Source organism: Syngnathus leptorhynchus, chromosome 7 (assembly GCF_054491065.1).
Source record: "Syngnathus leptorhynchus isolate UIUO chromosome 7, UIUO_Slep, whole genome shotgun sequence".
Classification (NCBI taxonomy): Eukaryota; Metazoa; Chordata; class Actinopteri; order Syngnathiformes; family Syngnathidae; genus Syngnathus; species Syngnathus leptorhynchus.
In genome coordinates, this window is record NC_141201.1 from 13,720,000 (window position 1) to 13,741,449 (window position 21,450).

Here is a 21,450-nt window from a genome sequence, read left to right on the forward strand (position 1 = left end):
GGGCAACTCCAGAGTGGAAGAGAGTCCAGCCCCTCTCAAGAGGGCTTGTACCAGAACCCAAACTATGTGTGGAGGCAAGTCCGACTATGTCTAGTCGGAACTTTTCTGCCTCACACACCAGCTTGGGCTCCTTTCCAGGCAGAGAGGTGACATTCACACAATTCACACAAGAAACACACAAATCAAAATATGTAAAATAATTGTTTACCCTAAAACGGACATGTGTACATAAATACACAAACATATGTACCGTACTTTCCGGACCAAAGGGCGCACCGGATTATAAGGCGCACCTTCAATGAACGGCCCATTTTAAAACTTTGTCCATATATAAGGCGCACCGGATTATAAGGCGCATGAAATAGAAGCTATATTGCAACAAACTGAGCTTGACTAGGGTTGCGATATGCATCCACTAGCCAATAACCAATGAGCCCTCTGTAAACAATCGCATTTCTCAAACTATCCTATAAAATGATCAGAACTGACTAAAGTTCGATCTAACACCTTGGTACTGCTTACCTATGTTTCCCTTCCATATCGATCCATAAATTTACTCGAAACATTAACAGAGCAGCCAATTTTGACATGAAATAGCCTCGTGCGTATAGCAGCTATCACAATAGCATTAGGCACCCGCAAACTCCCATGAGCCTCAGCAAAGTGTAAACAATCGCGTTTCTCAAACGAGGGCTTAAAAAATGATCGGAACTGACTAAAGTTCAATCTAACACTTTGGTACTGCTTACGTATGTTTCCCTCCCATATTGATCCGTAAATTTACTCGAAACATTAGCAGAGCAGCCTATTTTGACATGAAATAGCATCGTGCGTATAGCAGCTATCAATATAGCATTAGCCACCCGCAAACTCCCATGAGCCTCAGCTCGCAGACTCCCATGAGCCTCAGCAAAGTGTAAACAATCGCGTTTCTCAAACGAGGGCTGACAAAATGATCGGAACTGACTAAAGATCAATCTAAAACCTCGCTACTGCTTACCTATGTTTCCCTTCCATATCGATTCGTAAATTTACTCGAAACATTAACAGAGCAGCCTATTTTGACATGAAACAGCCTCACGGGTACAACAGCTATTCAGTGACGCCCCCTGACCACAGTTGCCGTAATGCTAGTAAGCGATGCGACCTTGTAATTTACTAGTTGTACTAAAACGTACTGAAAATTTTGGCAGAGCACTGTGTACAACTAGTATGGATCAACAAATTCATAAATTGATCCATATATAAGGCGCACTGTCGGCTTTTGAGGTTTTTGGGTGCGACTAGTCCAGAAAATACGGTACACAGAAATCACATTAGCTAGCTCGACAAACATGTTTCCAAAAGAGCAAAAACATATTGTATAACATCCTCCGAAATTATACATTACGCCTCATCACTTCTTCAACAAAAAGAAAACTGTTGCATGTAACTGATACACATCAGTTTAAAAGACAGTTACCTCAGAGCAGGGGTCCCCAACCCCTGGTCCGCGGACCAGTACCGGTCCGTGGGTCACTTGAAATGTTTTCCCAGTCGAGCCCGCAAAGCTAGCAAAAATGAGTAAGAATTTATTTTGAAAAATATAAAAAAATTGGCAATTTTCTCCCAATCACATCCGTCGCTGTGTCTCTTGACACAAGACGCTCATCTCAGTCACGTGACATGTCACCCCAGTCAAGCCCGCGAGGCAGGCAAAAATGAGCAAGGAAAAGAGAAGTTTGGAAAGCTTCTTCGGAAAGAGAAAGCTGCATTTAAAAGAACATTTCTGGAGTCCTACTTAAAATATGGATTTATCGCTACAGGTGACTCCCGCGCCAAGCGCACTCGGCACATGTGGCGACAGGCTAGCTAACGAGGCAATGAAGCCTTCAAAACTGCTTCGACACATAGAGACCAAGCATTCTGCATTCAAAGACAAACCTTAACCACTTCGGGTGTCATAGTCTCCGATTACGCCTAAATGGGACCGGCTCGTTTCTGAGAAACAAGCTCGGTACTCCTAATAATTCAACGTAATGGTGAGTTTTATTTTTACGTGGTTTATGTTTGTTTTTATGCCAATCATATCATTTTATTTCATCGTATTTATACATTTATTATAAATGTATTCTTTATTTATATAAATGTATTATTTCTTTATATAAAGGTCGGTTCACAAAAATATTTCCGACACGTATATATTCAAAAAAGCTTGAAATGAATTAAAGTCGACTTAAATCACATGAACACAAAACGATTACCCTACAAAGCGATACTCCCTTTGTCACATTGTCAGACTTTACACGTCCCCTAAGTTTGAATCTCGACTTCAGTCAGTCCGTGGCGCAAAAAAGGTTGGGGACCACTGCCTTAAAGGACTTGCTCGACAAGGATTTCTTGGTAGTTTCGAGTTAATAGTTGCTGTATGGTACACTGGTACTTGAATAATAATAATAATAATAATAATAATAACAATAATAATAATAATAATAATAATAATAATAATATATTTGTTTTATGTAGCGCTTTTCTAGACACTCAAAGCCGCTTTACATACACAATTACAACAGATTATCAAGATAAAAAACGTGACCAATTTATATACTATGTACAAAAAAGCTGCGTTAACTTAGCTCAGGTGCCGCGCGACTAGTTGGCGTGGGCCATGCGCATGTCATCGCTGAGGAAGTTGAGCATGGTCTGCACCAGCTTGGGCAGGTTGTAGTCGAGCTTCCAGGCTGTTAGGATACGGATTTTAGCTATTGATCTGACTCCAAATTGCGATCAACACTTAACACAAGTTTCTATGTCCCAATCCACACACTGGCGCACCTAACAATTTTGCGAGTTCGTTCTGTCAAAGAGAAGACCGGTAGATCAATCAGACCAAATTTACCAATTGTTTATTCCTAACAAAGCGCACTAATACAGGCCTGGGGCCCGGGTCCCGGGTCCCTCACACTAAAACTCGTGCGTTTTTGTGACCACCAAAAGACGACACATTCTTCCGGGTTGCCCAGTTTTAAAGAAACACAATATGAATATTAAAGCATGCAAAATATTGTGTGATGATTGGTCGATGGTCATCTCCTCCCCGTCGAGGTGTCATCACTGTGGTCAGGAGTTGGGGATTTTCCTCTCGAAGCCCGACCACCTGGACGTGGTGTTCTTTGTTCTCGTTCCTCACCGACCTTGAGGTGTTATCGTCCGGTACTCCCTTCGTCCCGTGCCATCCCGTACTCCCTGTCTGGTACTCCCTTCCTGGGCCTCCCTGTTCCATAACTCTTAGAAGAAAACAAGTTCATGCAGTGTGCCTGCACATTCCTCACCCCCCACCAATCCACACAAGCACTCCAATACTAGATATTATATTGATATGATTATATGTTGCACACAACCTTAAAAAATATGTTTGCAAACCGCTGAAAGCACATTTCCCTTTAAGGCCCAGTTGCGTTTGGCGTTGGAGTCGTCAAAGTCCATGGGCCAGGAGTCGGCGATGGTCTGACGGATGGGGGGATCCACGTTGTACGGGACCTCCAGCTCGGGCACGTGCCTGCGCAGCTCCCGCACTAGCTCTTGGGGCAAGAGGCTCATGGCACCGATGCAGCACGTGCCCATGCCGAGCGTGTCGGCTGTCGCCTCCAGCACCCCAAGGGTGCGATGGGAAGCCACGTGTCGGGTCGCAGAAAGCACCCAAACCTGCCCCTCCGGAGAGCGTCACCAGCCAGGCCAGCCAGGATACGCTGCCAGCAGCTGGCAGTGGAGGCCGCCGCCACCGCTGGCAGCCAAAAGACGCAGGGAGCTGCAGAGGGCCGCCAAAAAGCAGCAAAAAACATGCTAAAATACTAACTTGAAATATTTTTAGTGATTTCAAAAATTAAGAAAGAAAAGGACTAAATCTATGCTAACTCTGGCGGAGAAGCGGCAAACATTCCGCGCCAGCGTGTTCTCTGACCGGAAGAGAGAGAAAGGACAACATGGGACAATATGGCATTCCACCATGAATGTGCAGTCACAGCTTGATACTGACTGCCCTTTCCTCAACCCTATGGAGGAGGATTTTTTCAGCCAGGAGATGGAAAGTACACAATCACCTTTCACATGACCAAATGTACCCCCAGGATGCAATGGTTGCTTGCAGCAACGCCTCAGCCAAGGCATCACAGCTGACAAATACCAGGACTAAAAGCATCTAAAAACATACTTTCTAAGATGCCAGGGCAAAGAAGACATGCTCATGAAGGAGCAGATTTTTTGTGACTCTCAGAATGGTTTCTTCTGTTCCTTTTTCTTTTAATGTATTTGACGTCATGACAAACATCAATTCACATGCTGTATTGGCCCCGATTATAAGACGAACCCCTCTTTTTTAAGACTCAAGTTTGAAAAGAGACTTTTTGAACACCAAATTAAATTTTTATACAGAAAATAATTACCGTAATTTTCGGACTAGAAGTCGCGTTTTTTTCTTAGTTTAGTATGGGAATTTTTTCACAAATTTTCAAAATTCTTAAAAAAAAAAATAAAAAAAAGGGAAACCGCGATAAACGAACCGCGATGTAGCAAGGGATTGCTGTACTTAGAATTTCAAGTGATGTCAGCGGCGCGGCGGTTGTTTACATAAAGGACAAAGATTCAATCACGGGATGACAAAGATGACGAAGGGCACCACGTACTCCCGGCATCATTAGCGGCTTTGTTTGTAAGTGAACGAAGAGTTTAAAGGATTTAATTATTTGGAGTGACACAGAAGGTTTGAAAAACTATTATGGTTTTTGCGCACGCCCGGTCCTACTTGACGGAGCTCTCTTTCACCTCCGTGGATGGAGGTTGGGGGCCGGCGCTGGGCCGGGTGGCTGTCCGGGAACGGTGGATGGAGTTCGGACATGGCTTTTACGCACGCCCAGTCCTACTCGACGCGAGCTCTTTTTCACCTCCGTGGATGGAAGTCGGGGGCCGGTGCTCGGCCGGGTGGCTGTCCGGAGACGGTGGATGGGGCTCGGACATGGCTTTTACGCACGCCTGCTCCTATTCTATGGAGCTCTCTTCCACTTCCGTGGCTGGAAATGCCACCTCCGGGGATGGAAGTCCACGCCGCCGCACGCCTGGAAGTCCACGCCGGTGCTTGGGGCCGTGTAGCAGTGAACTATTTATGTTATAGTTATTTGATATATTTTATTTAGTGTAGCAACTTGTATATGTTTTTATCGTTACAGTTCAGTTGTTGTTGCCTCGTTGAACTCTTGTTTCGTTAACTCAAGAGCCGTTTACCAAACCCACGTCTTTGCTTGTACTTTGTTAATGCTACAATATAGTTATATACTAGATCTGTGGAATAACGACGAGGCTGACGTCAGGGCGCACGTGCGGCGTTGTTGACAAAGGACGAGGAATTTAATGATTTGGAGTGACACAGATGGTTTGATAATATTGTTGTAATATGATAGTTATTTGAAATATACTTTATATATCGTTATTTGGGTCTGTGGAATAATTAGAAATGCAACTTACGAGTCCGACGTCAGCGGCTCGGCGCATATGCGGCGCATACGAGGCGCATACGCAGTATTGTTTACATAAAGGACGATCAATGGATTTAATAAATTGGAGTGACACAGAGTCGTCACCTTATCGTGGTGGAGGGGTTTGCGTGCCCCTATGATCCTAGGAGCCATGTTGTGTGGGGCTTCATGCCCCTGGTAGGGTCACCCATGGCAGAAGGGTCCTAGGTGAGGGGCCAGACAAAGCACGGCTCAGAAGACCCCTGATGATGATTACAATAAATGGACGTCGTTTTCCCTCGCCTGGTGGCCGGGCCTTCACTCATGGGGTCCGGTCGGGCATAGCCCGAAAAGAAAACGTGGGTCCCCCTTCCAATGGGCTCACCACCTATAGGAGGGGCCAAAGGGGTCGGGTGCATAGTGAGCTGGGCGGCGGCCAAAGGCGGGGACCTTGGCGGTCCGATCCCCGGCTGCAGAAACTGGCTCTAGGGACATGGAATGTCACCTCTCTGGCTGGAAAGGAGCCCGAGCTGGTGTGTGAGGCAGAAAGGTTCCGACTAGATATAGTTTGGGCTCTGGTACAAGTCCTCTCGAGAGGGGCTGGACTCTCTTCCACTCTGGAGTTGCCCACGGTGAGAGGCGTCGAGCAGGTGTTGGCATACTTATTGCCCCCCGGCTGGGCGCCTGCACATTGGGGTTCACCCCGGTGAGCGAGAGGGTAGCCTCCCTCCGCCTTCGGGTGGGGGGACGGGTCCTGACTGTTGTCTGTGTCTATGCACCGAACGGCAGCTCAGAGTACCCACCCTTCTTAGAGTCCCTGGAGGAAGTGCTGGAGAGCGCTCCTTCTGGGGACTCCATCGTTCTACTGGGTGACTTCAATGCTCACGTGGGCAATGACAGTGAGACCTGGAAGGGCGTGATTGGGAGGAACGGCCCCCCCGATCTGAACCCGAGCGGTGTTCTATTATTGGAATTCTGTGCTCGACACGGATTTTCTATAATGAACACCATGTTCAAGCATAAGGGTGTCCATGTGTGCACTTGGCACCAGGACACCCTAGGCCGCAGTTCGTTGATCGACCTTGTAGTCGTGTCATCGGATTTGCGGCCGCATGTTTTGGACACTCGGGTGAAGAGAGGGGCGGAGCTGTCAACTGATCACCACCTGGTGGTGGGTTGGCTCCGATGGTGGGGGAAGATGCCGGTCCGACCTGGCAGGCCCAAACGCTCTGTGAGGGTCTGCTGGGAACGTCTGTCAGAATCCCCTGTCAGGAAGAGCTTCAACTCCCACCTCCGGCAGAGCTTTTTCCACGTCCCGAGGGAGGCGGGGGACATTGAGTCCGAGTGGACCTTGTTCCGCGCCTCCATTGTTGAGGCAGCCGACCGGAGCTGTGGCCGTAAGGTCGTTGGTGCCTGTCGTGGCGGCAATCCCCGAACCCGGTGGTGGACACCGGCGGTAAGGGATGCCGTCAAGCTGAAGAAGGAGTCCTATAGGGCCTTTTTGGCCTGCGGGACTCCGGAGGCAGTTGACAGGTACCGGATGGCCAAGCGGAACGCGGCTTCGGCGGTTGCTGAGGCAAAAACTCGGGCGTGGGAGGAGTTTGGCGAGGCCATGGAGAATGACTTCCGGACGGCTTCGAGGAAATTCTGGTCCACCATCCGGCGTCTCAGGAGGGGGAAGCAGTGCACGGTCAACACTGTTTACAGTGGAGATGGTGTGCTGCTGACCTCGACTCGGGATGTCGTGAGTCGGTCGGGGGAATACTTCGAAGACCTCCTCAATTCCACCGACACGCCTTCCATTGTGGAAGCAGGGCCTGGGGACTCTAAGGCGGACTCTCCAATCTCGGAGGTCAAAGTCACTGAGGTAGTCAAAAAACTCCTCGGTGGCAAGGCCCCGGGGGCGGATGAGATCCGCCCGGAGTTCTTAAAGGCTCTGGATGTTGTGGGGCTGTTTTGGCTGACACGCCTCTACAGCATTGCGTGGACATCGGGGACGGTGCCTCTGGATTGGCAGACTGGGGTGGTGGTTCCCCTCTTTAAGAAGGGGGACCGGAGGGTGTGTTCCAATTACAGGGGAATCACACTCCTCAGCCTCCCTGGTAAGGTCTATTCAGGGGTGCTGGAGAGGAAGATCCGTCAGGAGGTCGAACCTCGGATTCAGGAGGAGCAGTGTGGCTTTCGTCCTGGCCGTGGAACAGTGGACCAGCTCTACACCCTCGGCAGGATCCTCGAGGGTGCATGGGAGTTCGCCCAACCAGTCCACATGTGTTTTGTGGACTTGGAGAAGGCGTTCGACCGTGTTCCTCGGGAGGTTCTCTGGGGGGTGCTTCGGGGGTACGGGGTGCCGAGCCAACTGATAAGGGCGGTTCGGTCCCTGTATCACCGATGCCAGAGTTTGGTCCGCATTTCCGGCAGTAAGTCGGATTCGTTCCCAGTGAGGGTTGGACTCCGCCAAGGCTGCCCTTTGTCACCGATTCTGTTCATAATTTTATGGACAGAATTTCTAGGCGCAGCCGAGGCGTTGAGGGGGTCCGGTTTGGGGACCTCAGCATCGCGTCTCTGCTTTTTGCAGATGACGTGGTGCTGTTGGCTTCTTCAGTCCGTGATCTCCAGCTCTCACTGGAGCGGTTCGCAGCCGAGTGTGAAGCGGTCGGGATGAGGGTCAGCACCTCCAAATCCGAGTCCATGGTCCTCGGTCGGAAAAGGGTGGAATGCCCTCTCCGGATCGGGGATGAGATCCTGCCCCAAGTGGAGGAGTTCAAGTATCTTGGGGTCTTGTTCACGAGTGAGGGCAGGATGGAGCGCGAGATCGACAGGCGGATCGGTGCAGCGTCGGCAGTAATGCGGACTCTGTACCGGTCCGTCGTGGTGAAGAGAGAGCTGAGCCAAAAGGCAAAGCTCTAGATTTACCGGTCGATCTACGCTCCTACCCTCACCTATGGTCACGAGCTATGGGTCGTGACCAAAAGAACGAGATCCAGGATACAAGCGGCTGAAATGAATTTCCTCCGCAGGGTGTCCGGGCTCTCCCTTAGAGATAGGGTGAGAAGCTCGGTCATCCGGGAGAGACTCGGAGTAGAGCCGCTGCTCCTCCACGTTGAGAGGAGCCAGATGAGGTGGCTCGGGCATCTCATCAGGATGCCTCCTGGACGCCTCCCTGGGGAGGTGTTCCGGGCATGTCCCACCGGTAGGAGACCCCGGGGTCGACCCAGGACGCGCTGGAGAGACTACGTCTCTCGGCTGGCCTGGGAATGCCTTGGGATCCCCCGGGATGAGCTGGAGGAAGTGGCTGGGGAGAGGGAGGTCTGGGAGTCCCTCCTAAAGCTGCTGCCCCCGCGACCCGACCCCGGATAAGCGGAAGAAGATGAAGATGAAGGTGAAGAGTGACACAGATGGTTTTATAAATGTGTTATTTATGTAATAGTTATTAGAATAGCTGAATGTTACGTCAGGCCCGTTCTCAGCTCTTCGTTTGTGTTTATGTCACGTTAGCACACCTATCTTTTAGCCTGTTGTTGCTCGTTCATGTCTGTTCTTGGTGTTGGATTTTGTCAAATAAATTTCCCCCAAAATGCGACCTATACTCCGGAGTGACATATATTTTTTTTCACGTTTTTGTACATTTTATGGCTAATGCGACCTATATTCTGGAGCGACTTTTAGTCCGAAAAATATGGTACAGTACATCTGAAACAAATGATTGTAACAATATATTCGAGAGAAAAAGCATGAAATTTCCCCTCATTCAAATCATGCAAAAACTGTCTATCACATCTTAATATCTGAACATTTAAATATGTAAACTAAAGTGCAATCACAATTGTAAATGAACGGCTTCTGGTTTTTGAAATGTAAATATACCAATCTACTGTGATAAAACAACAAAATTGCAATAACTGCATTAACCATCAAAGTGAAGTCTAACTAACCGTAGTCTTGAAACAAATCTGAATAAGGAAAAACATTGCAATAAAATAATGCAAACTGCTACCGCTATTGTTGGGGAGCCTGAGGACTCTATAGGGGTTATGTTCTTTTCGCCCCCGGGTGTCGGTCAGAACACAGGAGGGAAGACGTAGTTCCGTTTTGATTGCTTTACTGAATTATTGGCCCAAAAAATCATAAATAACCATAAATGAAATACTCTGCAACACACCAAACATAAGTCATCGATTGAGACAACAAAATACATTTGCTGGCGACCGTTAGTCGTCGTGCCGCTGCGTAACGGATACTCGTACGATACGAGGCAAACTTAAAGGAGCGCGCCACAGCTGTCAATCAAACGGTGCGCACATGAAGCAAACCGCGATCAGACAAACGACAAAACAGTGGACAGTAGTAACAATGAAATGTATATGCTCACTTTGTGTCAAAGATGCACACGATCACAGCAGCATACTCATCAGTCGATTATGAGCGCGCCGGAGCTGTGTCAAGTTACATGGAGGATAGGATGGTACAAGATGGTGCGTGAATGTGTATTGGATTTGGCCCAGACGAATTGGCTCAGATGAAATTCCAAATTTCACCAGATGGTGACAAAGCTTGGTATGGAAGACCTGAAGGAGGGGGCCTGAGTAAGGGTTACTTAAAAGTTAGTTCTTCAAAATTAAGTAATGTTAAACTGGTAAAGGGGAGTTTGTTGGTTGAACCAGTCAACCTCTATTCCCTTTCCAAATTTCACCAGAAGATGGTGCCAAAGTCAGATTGACCTAACATAGTTAATTAATAGTTTAAAAAGTCATCGACTACATGAAGACTTGTTCTGAAACATAGCAACACACAATTTTGGATTATTTTATAATATAAAATATTATATTAAATATTGAATAATATGTTATATTATTTTGCTTTGCTATAATATACTTTGAAATTGAGTATTTTAACTTGCTAACTAGAGAAGCCCATGCTCATCATTAGGTGATGAGAATGAGACCTGTTAATCACAGAGTAAGCTGCAATATACTTTATTTTATTCTGCTTTGCCATATTATATAGTTAGTAGCAACTTGAGCAGCATCATAGCACTGCTCTTTCATTGACACATGTATGTATTAAGAGTTATGTAAGGACAGGTGCTTGTCAGATACTGTTGGTGGAAGACCGCGATCCCACGCTTGAGCTTGACCTGCTTGTCAAAATACGTTTTGAAGTTGCTTTAGTGTTTTAATCTACTAACTAGGAGAATCCACGATCAGTTATGAGTTACGATCAGTTGCATCGCTGTGTGGGGTGGTGGCTGCTCTGAGTACAACATGAAGGCCCTGCAGCGCATAGTGACCACTGCGAGTAAAATCATCGGGGCTCCACTCCCCTCCCTGAAGGAAGTTTACGCCTCCCGTCTCACCCGCAAAGCGGCTGCGATTGTGTGTGATGAGAGTCACCCCGCTCACTCTTTGTTTGTACTTCTGCCCTCTAGGAAGAGATACAGATACCTGCGCTGCCGCACCACCAAACTCAGGGACAGCTTCGTGCTCCAAGCTGTCCGGATCCTGAATTCCCTCCCCCCTCCACCCGCTGCTACATGACGTCCTGTTCTTTTGCGCTATGATCTGGCTGTCTGCTATTAGCGCGCTTGCTCTATAATAGCTGCTCTTATTTATAGACTTATTTGTCTATTTATCTATTTATTTATTGTTTATTTATTTTGGTTATTTGCTTATTACTTATCCGTTGCTCTTGTCTGTTCGTTTTTACTCTTCGTGCTATTTGATGTGAGTGTTGTGTACTGTGTCTAGTCACCGTGGGACGGTGGGAAACGTAATTTCGATCTCTTTGTGTGCCTGGCATGTGAAGAAATTGACAATAAAGCTGACTTTGACTTTGATTATGTGTTAAGTTGACTATTGTGAAAGCATGTGTTATTATTGTCGCGATTTTTAATCAATAGCAAACATGTATGTAATATTGATGTACCATTTACACATGAATGTATAAATGTGAGCGAAGACAAGGAAGCGGCAAGGGTTAATGGTGATACTAAATGGTGGAAGACTGAGATCCCACACATGAGCGTGACCCGAGGTCACGTTCATCCAGTTAAGGCCCAGACAAAATGCTGTTTGATGGAACACAAGAGATAGAACCGATTGCAAATGTCACGTTGACATAAGTTGATGGACATTGCATGCTAAATTGAGCATCGGAAAATTTGGAAGTCAGAAACAGGATGAAGCATCCCTGAGAAAATGGTTCCATCCCTGAGAACATGGTCACCTCATCTGGTAGAATCCGGTTGAGATCGACCGAGATGCAGGTGCAGTCTATTCTAGAAGTATTTGGGTCATCTGAGGACAATATATGACGTCATGGAAAAAAACTGGTACGTGACCAAGCTGGCATAGGACGCACGGGCTGAACTGGTATAAAAGGTTCGTTCTGACAAAGAGCGGAACTCTCTCTCATGGTGGGCTCTCCCCATCAGGGGTTTGCTACTGCCCGTGGGTCGAGAACGCCAATTAGACAAAGATAGATTTAATTCTTTCTGAGATTAACCCAAGGTCCGTTAAGATGAATTTGTAGTCTTTGAATTGGACTTAGTCACATTTTAAGCTTAAAGACAGGCTAAGAGATGCAGACCTTGGTGCAGGAGAGAGGAGCCATTTTGAAAGCATCGTCATCTCCCTTCTTTAGGCTAGACTGTTCTTTTAAACAGAATTCAGATTTTTGGAACAAGGAGAACTGATCACTCGACTTTTCCACCAAACAGCCTTTTAGAACTCTAGCCTCTTACCCTTTTTAACCCTTTTTTACTATATTTTTTGAGTTTTCAGTCGAGAGAACTTCGAGACTGAATAATTTTTGCTCTATTGAGATTGGTGACTGGAATTATTGTTGGTTGTTCGAACAATTGAGACTTGTAATTATTTTTCTTGCTTATTCATTAAATTTCTACTTTATAATCATTTAATTTCGATTAATGATCATTTTGATCATAAATGCTTTAAATATCTGTTGTTTCTCTATCATAGTGTACGCTAGTGTAAATAAATGACTTCCCGCGCTCTTAACAAAGACAGCTAAACTATTCCGAGCGGTTAAGAAAAGCCCCAAATCTTTACGGAGAGAGAGCCGCTGTGAATGGCCGCGATCAAGGTGATCCTGGGTCTCGACAAAGTAGTTACTCAACACCGGGGTCTTTTTCATTTCAACGGGACTGGCGTCGGGAAAAGACGGAATTGATCTAGCAATAGATTAGTTAACTGAACAGCGATTAGACTCGGATCCTCTCTCCGTATCGGCTTAAATAAATTATTGTCTTCCCTACATGCTGCGTTACAGCAGAGGGGCTAAAGTACAGAATTTTACCCTTTAAATGAAGAGTCGGTCACTTACATTACATAAGTGCACGATTTGACAGCTGTCAATCAAACGGCGTGCAGACGAAGCAAACCGCGATCAGACAAACAGACAGTAACAATGAGATGTATATACTCACTTTGTGTCAAAGATGCACACGATCACAGCAACATACTCAGTCGATACCAGCAACCTTTAACTTACCGCTGCGCACAAGTGAAAAAACAAAACATACCTGTCATGGATACTAAGCCACCTCTGGGTAACATGGTCAAACTGGATGAAGTGCAAGTTGGGGGATGTAGAAGAGGAAAGCTGACATTTAGTTTGAGGAAATCTCTTTGTGTGGGGGGGCTGTTAGAAGAAGGTGTGTGACCAAGGGGTTGTAGTATTTTGTGAGGTGTGCGTGAGAAAATTAAGGCAAGTGCGCATGTGCATGTGCGTGTGCGTGTGCGTGTGCGTGTGCGTGCGCGCGCGCGTGTGCGCGTGCGTGTGCGTGTGCGTGTGTGTGTGTGTGTAATGATTGAGATTTATACGGATGTATGTGTGATGCTGCCATCAGCGTTTGTATTTGCACACCCATGGCAACCCCCACACTAATTACACACTTCACTGGCTGGACTGGGGGGGAAATTGAAGACCTGCATTCGAGGCCCCAGCTGCTTCAGCGTTCTTCTCATTCAGCCTGTTTCTGAGCTTCAACACACATACAGCCCTGCACCCCTCCCCACCACACATTTTATTATAACTATATGCCTGCACATATACACTATATTACCGTTTCTCTTTGTCTTTCTCTGTCTTTCATACATCTCACAAAAACACATCAGTTCTCAAGCGGAATGCTTGTGATTGCCACAATCCACAATGGTTTTTTTGGGGTTTTTTTTAATTCAATGTTTAACCAGGTAAGTCAATTGAGAACATTGTCTCATTTACAATGACGACCTGGAGGCAAGGTGTGTGAAGTGTCTTGCCCGAGGACACGACGACACGTGATTGTGACAGAGCTAGGGTCGAACCGCCAACCCTCCGGTTACTAACCAACTCACTCTACTGCCATGAGCCATGGTCGCCACAATGTAGGCAAAATTGTTGCTATTCTTCCGTTAAAAAACTGGTCTTAAACCCGAGACTGGAGCGAGACCAAAGGCAAAGCACCTTACTTTATGTGACTCATAAAAACTAATACTTTTCTTCTTTGCACATTTTCCCCAAAAAAATCTGTTCCAAATTGGCTAACTTTCTACAGCAGAAATTGCGAACATTTATTTTCACAAAATTCCTCTTTAAAGGGCACATATGATTTTCTTGCCATCGAGTGTGAACTAATAGAATGCAACAAACTACAGTAAGTTTTAAAAGAGAGCTATCATTGAAAATCCACTTTTTTTTGCTTTTATATTTCTGTGCACTTGGAGTCTCCAAGATTGTAGAAAAGCGTAATGTATCCCTCCAGGTGTTGCAGAGATACTTTTATGATCTGCTTGTTCGCTCAAGTTCAGTTTTCTCCATTTTCTACTACATATTTTTATCTATTACATCACATCCGTTGAGACGGGACAAACCAAACAAGGTAATGGGTGTTGCTTTCACAAATCTGCCATTTTTATTAATCCAAGAGACTTTTGGAGTCCAAACAACTCAAGGATGCCGAAGTGAAGAGATCAAAATGTCTGTTGTTGGATGCATCAATCCACACAAATTATTGCACCATCTCCCAACATCAGCATCTCAAAAAAGTGCCTGGTCAAATTTCATTTTTCAAGCAATGTTCACACGTCTATGGGCAAAGTCCTGCTTGTTAAAGGACTCGTGTTTTAGAACTCTTTTGTCAGTATAGAGAAGGATTCGCCGAAAGACTTTGTTTCGTTCATGGTTCGGTTCCTTCAATCTAAGTTTGAGATGACACGAAAATAATAAACTGTATTTGACTTAAATAATATTGCGTGTCTATGCACTTGTTTTGATAGCATCAGCGTCAGTCTTTCTGCTGATTTTGGAGCTGTGCGGTTTTCACTTCTTGTGGGTGTATTTTGAGTAGTTGTATCAGATGAATTGCATCGATGGTGCTGTTTTATTCTTGGCGAACACAATAATGTGTTAAATTCATTCGTTAGCTTCTCGCTAATGCTGGCATTAGCTTACTTTGTGTCTTGACTGCAGTGTTTACTAGGGGGACCAGACGTCCTCTTTCTCTACCTCCCTGAAGTATAAGATGTCCTCCGTGTTCGACTCCGGCTTCGTGACAGGCACTGGCAGTTTGGATAAGCCATCTGCATTGCAGTGGGAGTCTGATTTGTAATATTTGATGTCATACGCATGTGCCGACAACAACAGAGCCCACCTCTGCAGTTGGGATGCAGCAAGAGAAGGTATCCCAGTGTGTGGACCGAGGATGGTTGTGAGGGGTTGATAGTCAGTTAGGAGTGTAAACTTCCTTCCATACAAGTATTGATGTAATTTCTTGACTCCAAAAACAGTGCTGAGTGCCTCTCGTTCCAGCTGAGCATAGTTAGACTCTGCCTTGTTCAATGTCCTTGATGCAAAAGTTTTTTTCTCACCACCCGGCAGGACATGAGAGAGAACCGCCCCTATGTCACAGGTGAAGCTGGAGTAAAAGTGATGGGTTGAAGTGGGTGAGGACCTCGGATGTAGTCAGCACTTCTTTAGCCTTTTCAAAAGCCTCCTGACAGCTGGCTGTCCACTTCCACGTTTTGTCTTGGCGTAGCAGTTCGTGCAGCGGTTGTAGCAGTGATGACATATTGGGGATGAAGCGTCCGTTGTAGTTCAACAGTCCTAAGAAGGACCACAGCTGGCTGATGCTGACAGCTGCCACCTTTGATGATGCAGTGTGGAGCCCTTCTGAATCAATCACATGCCCCAGATCTTCCACAGATCCTTACGGACTCTCATGCCGTAGTCCTTCAGCCTTTGAAGGGTAGCATTCAAGTTGCGCAGGTGCTCGTCATCGTTTGATCCGGTGCACAGGATATCGTCAAGGTAGCACTGTACCCCAGGCAACCCGCTAAGTATTTGATCCATTGCACACTGAAACAGTGGATGTGATGCCGTACGGCAGTCTGCAGTATCTAAAGAGTCCCTTATGTGTGTTAATGTGGACATTAACATTTCACGTGACTCTTTTTCTACATGCATTTGTAGTAAAGGAACATAAGAGTTTGATCTTAAAGTAGTTCATTAGACATCCTGTGTATGAGAGTATGAAACTGTAAAGTGCTGAGTGTGTGACGTGGGAACAAAACAAGATATGTGGTGCAAGGATGTCTGAGAATGGAATGTTCCAGAACAAAAGATAACCCAGGAGCAGCAAGGAGGACAAGATAACCACAGGGCCAGCTGGTAGATAACAACTGGTGACCCTGGAAGGAAAACTACAACCAGGAGGAGCGAGCAAGTGATTCTGCAGGAGAAGAAAGACCAATGAGAGCAAGCTAAAGTTAACTGCAGTTTACACATAGCCAATAGAATAATGACAGAATGCCTTTGTTGATGTGCCATTTGCATATTGTGTAGTATAACTCATGGCTGGGGAACTCGGATGTAGAGTACGTCTGCTGGTGGCAACAGAGGCGTACAGAGGTGTGTTGAGAGGGACCCGAGACCCAGGTGCTGTATTAGATCTGTGTGTTAGGAATAAATCCAAACGTGTGTGAAAATGCCGGCTTCCTGATACCTTTCTATTGCAGAACGAGCGCGCATATTGTTGGATGAGTGGCAGTTGGGTAAGGTCACAAATTGGAGTCAGATTAGTAACTTGAGTTTATGTTAAATTAGAAATAAATTCCAACAGTAGGTAAGCCTGACTGAGATCTATCTTACTGTATTTTCACGTTCAAAAGACGCGCTGTAATAAAAGGCGCAGTCTCAGTTGTGTGCCATGACTGTGTTTAACACACACATAGGGCGCAACGGCTCATGGAGTTTTATATTAACAATCCACGCGCGCACACTGCAAATCCACGCCCACACTTCTCCCATAAATGTTCTCATTTACATTTTCATTTATCAACAACACACACACACACACACACACACACACACACACACACACACACACACACACACACACACACAAGCATACAAGGTCGACCTTCTGGCCACATGGTGCAGGGACAACAACCTCCAGCTGAACATCGGCAAGACCAAGGAGATTGTTGTTTAGTTCCGGAAGGGTCAAGCCCAACACCTGCCACTGACCATCGACGATGCTGTGGTGGAGAGAGTGAGCAGCACCAGATTCCTGGGGGTGCACATCAGTGATGACCTCTCCTGGACCACCAACACTGCATCACTGGCGAAGAAAGCTCAGCTCCGCCTGTACTTCCTGCAGAAACTCAGGCAAGCAGGTGCTCCACCAGCCATCATGACCACATTCTACCGTGGCACCATTGAGAGCGTCCTCTCCAGTTGTATCGCTGTGTGGGGTGGTAGCTGCACTGAATACAACATGAAGGCCCTGCAGCGCATAGTGAACACAGCCGGTCGGATTATTGGTGCTTCAATCCCCTCCCTGAAGGAAATTTACACCTCCCGTCTCACCCGCAAGGCGACCACAATTGTGTGTGATGTGAGTTACCCCGCTCACACTTTGTTTGATCTGCTGCCCTCTGGGAAGAGGTACAAAAGCCTGCGCTCCCGCACCACCAGACTCACCAACAGCTTCATACTCCAGGCTGTTAGGATCCTGAATGCTCTCCCCCCTCTGCCCTCGCCTGCATAACGTCCTGACCTTTTGGGCGGCGTTGGGCTGCCTTGCACTACTCTCGTGCTATATTCTGGCTGTCTGCTGTATGCACACTTGCTCCGTTTTTGCTCCTCTTTTTTGTCTATTTATTTATATTTATTCGTTGCTCTTGTTTATTCATTGTATGTGCCTTCTTGATTTTACTTTTTGTGTTGTTGTTTTGGATGTTTTGTTATATGTCTTGTCACCGTGGGATAGTGGGTAACACAATTTCAGTCTCTTTGTGTGTCTTGGCATGTGAAATGATTGACAATAAAGCTGACTTTGACTTTGATACAAGTGTGTTTATTCAAAAATGAAGCAGGAGCAAAACTGAGTTTGGTATTCACATTTTTATTACCGGTAATGGTCATCAATTGAACCCCTCGAAGTCGTCATCCTCTGTTTCCGCATTGAAATCTCCAACTGACATGCCAGGTCAAAGTCAAAGTCCGCTTTATTGTCAATTTCTTCACATGCCAGGCACACAAAGAGATCGAAATTACGTTTCCCACCGTCCCACGGTGACTAGACAGTACACAACACGCACATCAAACAGCACAAAGAGTAAAAACAAACAGACAAGAGCAACAAATAAGTAATAAGCAAATAACCCAAATAATAAACAATAAATAAATAAATAGACAAATAAGAGCAGCAAAATGGAGCAAGCGCGCTAATAGCAGACAGCCAGATCATAGCGCAAAAGAACAGGACGTCAAGTAGCAGAGGGTGGAGGGGGGAGGGAATTCAGGATCCGGACAGCTTGGAGCACGAAGCTGTCCCCGAGTCTGGTGGTGCGGGAGCGCAGGCATCTGTATCTCTTCCTAGAGGGCAGAAGTACAAACAAAGAGTGAGCGGGGTGACTCTCATCACACACAATCGCAGCCGCTTTGCGGGTGAGACGGGAGGCGTAAACTTCCTTCAGGGAGGGGAGTGGAGCCCCGATGATTTTACTCGCAGTGGTCACTATGCGCTGCAGGGCCTTCATGTTGTACTCAGAGCAGCCACCACCCCACACAGCGACGCAGCTGGAGAGGACGCTCTCAATGGTGCCACGGTAGAATGTGGTCATGACGGCGGGAGGAGCACTTGCCCGCCTGAGTTTCCGCAGAAAGTACAGGCGGCACTGGGCCTTCTTCGCCAGCGACGCAGTGTTGGTGGTCCAGGAGAGGTCCTCACTGATGTGCACCCCCAGGAATCTGGTGCTACTCACTCTCTCCACCACAGCTCCGTCGACGGTCAGCGGCAGGTGGTGGGTGTGACCCTTCCGGAAGTCAATGACAATCTACTTGGTCTTGTTGACGTTCAGCAGAAGGTTGTTGTCCCTGCACCAAGCGGCCAAAAGGTCGACCTCCGATCTGTAGTGAGTCTCGTCGCCACCGGTGATCAGACCCACCACAGTCGTGTCGTCGGCATATTTCAGCACGCGGTTGCTGCCGTAGGTCGCAGTGCAGTCATGCGTCAGCAGGGTGAAGAGTTCACTTTCTTCACTGTCTCTTTCCGTGGCGTGTGGCTTCTCGGCAATAATGGCGGCTTTTACGAAAGCTCGCACAACAGTGCCAGCAGACATGTTAGCATCCACAATCCATTCGCAAATTGTGGCGTAACTTGCCCGGCGCTGCCTTCCATTCTCAGTAAAATTGTGCTCTCCATTGGTCATCTGTCGCTCGCAGCTTTACTTTGAACGGCCAGTTCACTCCGATGTCCAGCGGTTGGAGTTGCTTTGTCGTGCCTCCCGGAATGACAACAAGCTCGGCGTTCATTTGCTTCACCATTTTTTTCACATCGGCTGTGAGATGGGCACGCATAGTCACAGATCAACAGCGATGGTGATTGGTGGAAAAAAACACCTGGTCCCCTCACATACACCTCCCTCAGCCACTCAGTCATCATTTCCTCATCCATCCAGCCCTTTTCATTTGCCTTAATGATGACTCCTGCTGGAAACTTCTCTTTAGGCAAAGTCTTTCTCTTAAAAATCACCATAGGCGGCAGTTTCTGTTCATTAGCATGGCAGCCAAGCACAACAGTAAAAGAAGACTTTTCGTATCTCGTTGTGCGTATCGTGATCGTCTTGGTCCCTTTCTTCTCCACAGTGTGATTCACCGGGATGTCGAAATCTTGTCCATGTTGATGATGTGGCTGGGCTGGATGTGTTTGTCGGCGATGCGTTTGCTGCAGTAGGAGCGGAAGATGGCCAGGTTTTCCTTATAATCTGCTCGAAGTTGCTGCGTCAACGTAGTTCTGGTCCGGATGGAAAAATGCCACTGTTTCATGAAACGAGCGCACCAAGAAGGACCTCCTTGAAAATGTTACATTTTCATTTGTTCTGCTAGCTTTAGTCGAATGGTGACCGTCGAAACGCTTCTCCCACTTGTTCTTTGCTCGATGATCCACTGTTCGAGACTTTCCTCTAACTCGGGTCACCTCACCTTACATCCGGGGAAACTCTGTTGCGTCTTTTTGACCTGTCGGAGCTCGTTTTCCAGCTTCCTCCACTTGCGAACCATCAATTCGTTGATTTCAAATTCTTTCACGGCTGCTCGATTTCCATGCTCTTCCGCGTAGCTGATGGCCTTCAATTCGAACTGTGCTTGACACACGTGTCTTTGCCATTTTCACTGTTGTCATAACAATGATGTTTTGCATGACGCATGCTTTCGTTCTTTTATATACAATCCACGCCCACACTTCCACCACTCATACTTCCCCCTTCAACTTTCACATGGCGTTCTCCACTACATCCGCCTTACAACAGGAATGTCCAAAGTCCGGCCCGCGAGCCAATTGCGGCCCGTGGTCAAATTTCATCAGGCCCGCAGCCTCTGTGATAAAATCTTTAGTATGTGGCCCGCCGCTGCGGCATAAATATAAAATAGCTTTGGTACGTGTGTATTAAAGCACCAGCGCTTTAATACACACGTACCAAAGCTATTTTATATTTATGCCGCAGAAATGTAATCTCGCGCGACCCGGCGTGATTTCACAGCGAGAACATGACTCCAGCTGTCCTGCTATGCGGAGCATGCGCAAGTCAAATGCGGAAATAAACCCGTTGTAAAAAGGGTACGCGCGAACCGGCTGCGTGAACCCTGTGTGAAATGTTCATGAGGCGAAAATAATTTTAAACTCATGTAAATTTAAGGTATTTCATACAGTTTGTTCAATGTTATCGTATTTTATGTATTACTTATAACTCCTGTTTAAAATGTTCATGAGCCGAAAATAATTTTAAACTCATGTAAATTTAAGGTATTTCATACAGTTTGTTCAATGTTATTGGACTCTTCAAATATGAATGAAAGGCAGAATTTGTGTTTTTAGAGTTGTTCACATCTGCCTGAGTGGCTTATATTTGGTTATTTTGTCATTAAAAAAAATAAAGACAATTGGGAGAATGAAATTTGTTTTATAACAGTGTTTATTTGGATGAAATTGTAGTTAAAAAAATGTCCGAAAAAACTACTGGCCCCCGGGCCCCTTCACTTTATCAAATCTGGCCCTCCTTGCAAAAAGTTTGGACACCCCTGGCCTTACAACAACAACACACACATAGGGCGGGGCGTACTGCAAATCCACGCCCACAATTCTCCCTATAACGTTCTCATGGTGCTCTTTAATACGGCCGCCTTACAACAACAACACACATCGGGGGTACCGCATGATAGGGCGCGCCGCACATTTTGAATAAAATCTAAGACGTTAACCCGCGCCTAATAAACGTAAAAATATGGTACTTAATTTTTGTCCCCCACTCAGTCCAGCAAACAAGTTGTCAATTAGGGAAAGTGGATATTGGTCTGCTGCTAACACAGGGTTAAATGTCACCTTGAAGTCTCCACTTTTTTGGTACTGGGCGTGGCCCACTCACTGGTGGTCACTGGTTCCAAAACCCATTCTTGACCGGGG

General features: G+C 46.5%; 1 protein-coding gene and 1 pseudogene across 1 annotated transcript in view; both read right to left on the bottom strand.

The window, feature by feature from the left end:
* The window catches only part of LOC147054834 (ribonuclease inhibitor-like), a 256,301-nt gene that overhangs the window by 202,264 nt on the left and 32,587 nt on the right, over window positions 1-21,450 (bottom strand). The gene's annotated exons all lie outside the window — the stretch shown is intronic.
* On the bottom strand, window positions 2,632-4,753 carry LOC147054838 (L-threonine 3-dehydrogenase, mitochondrial-like; annotated as a pseudogene).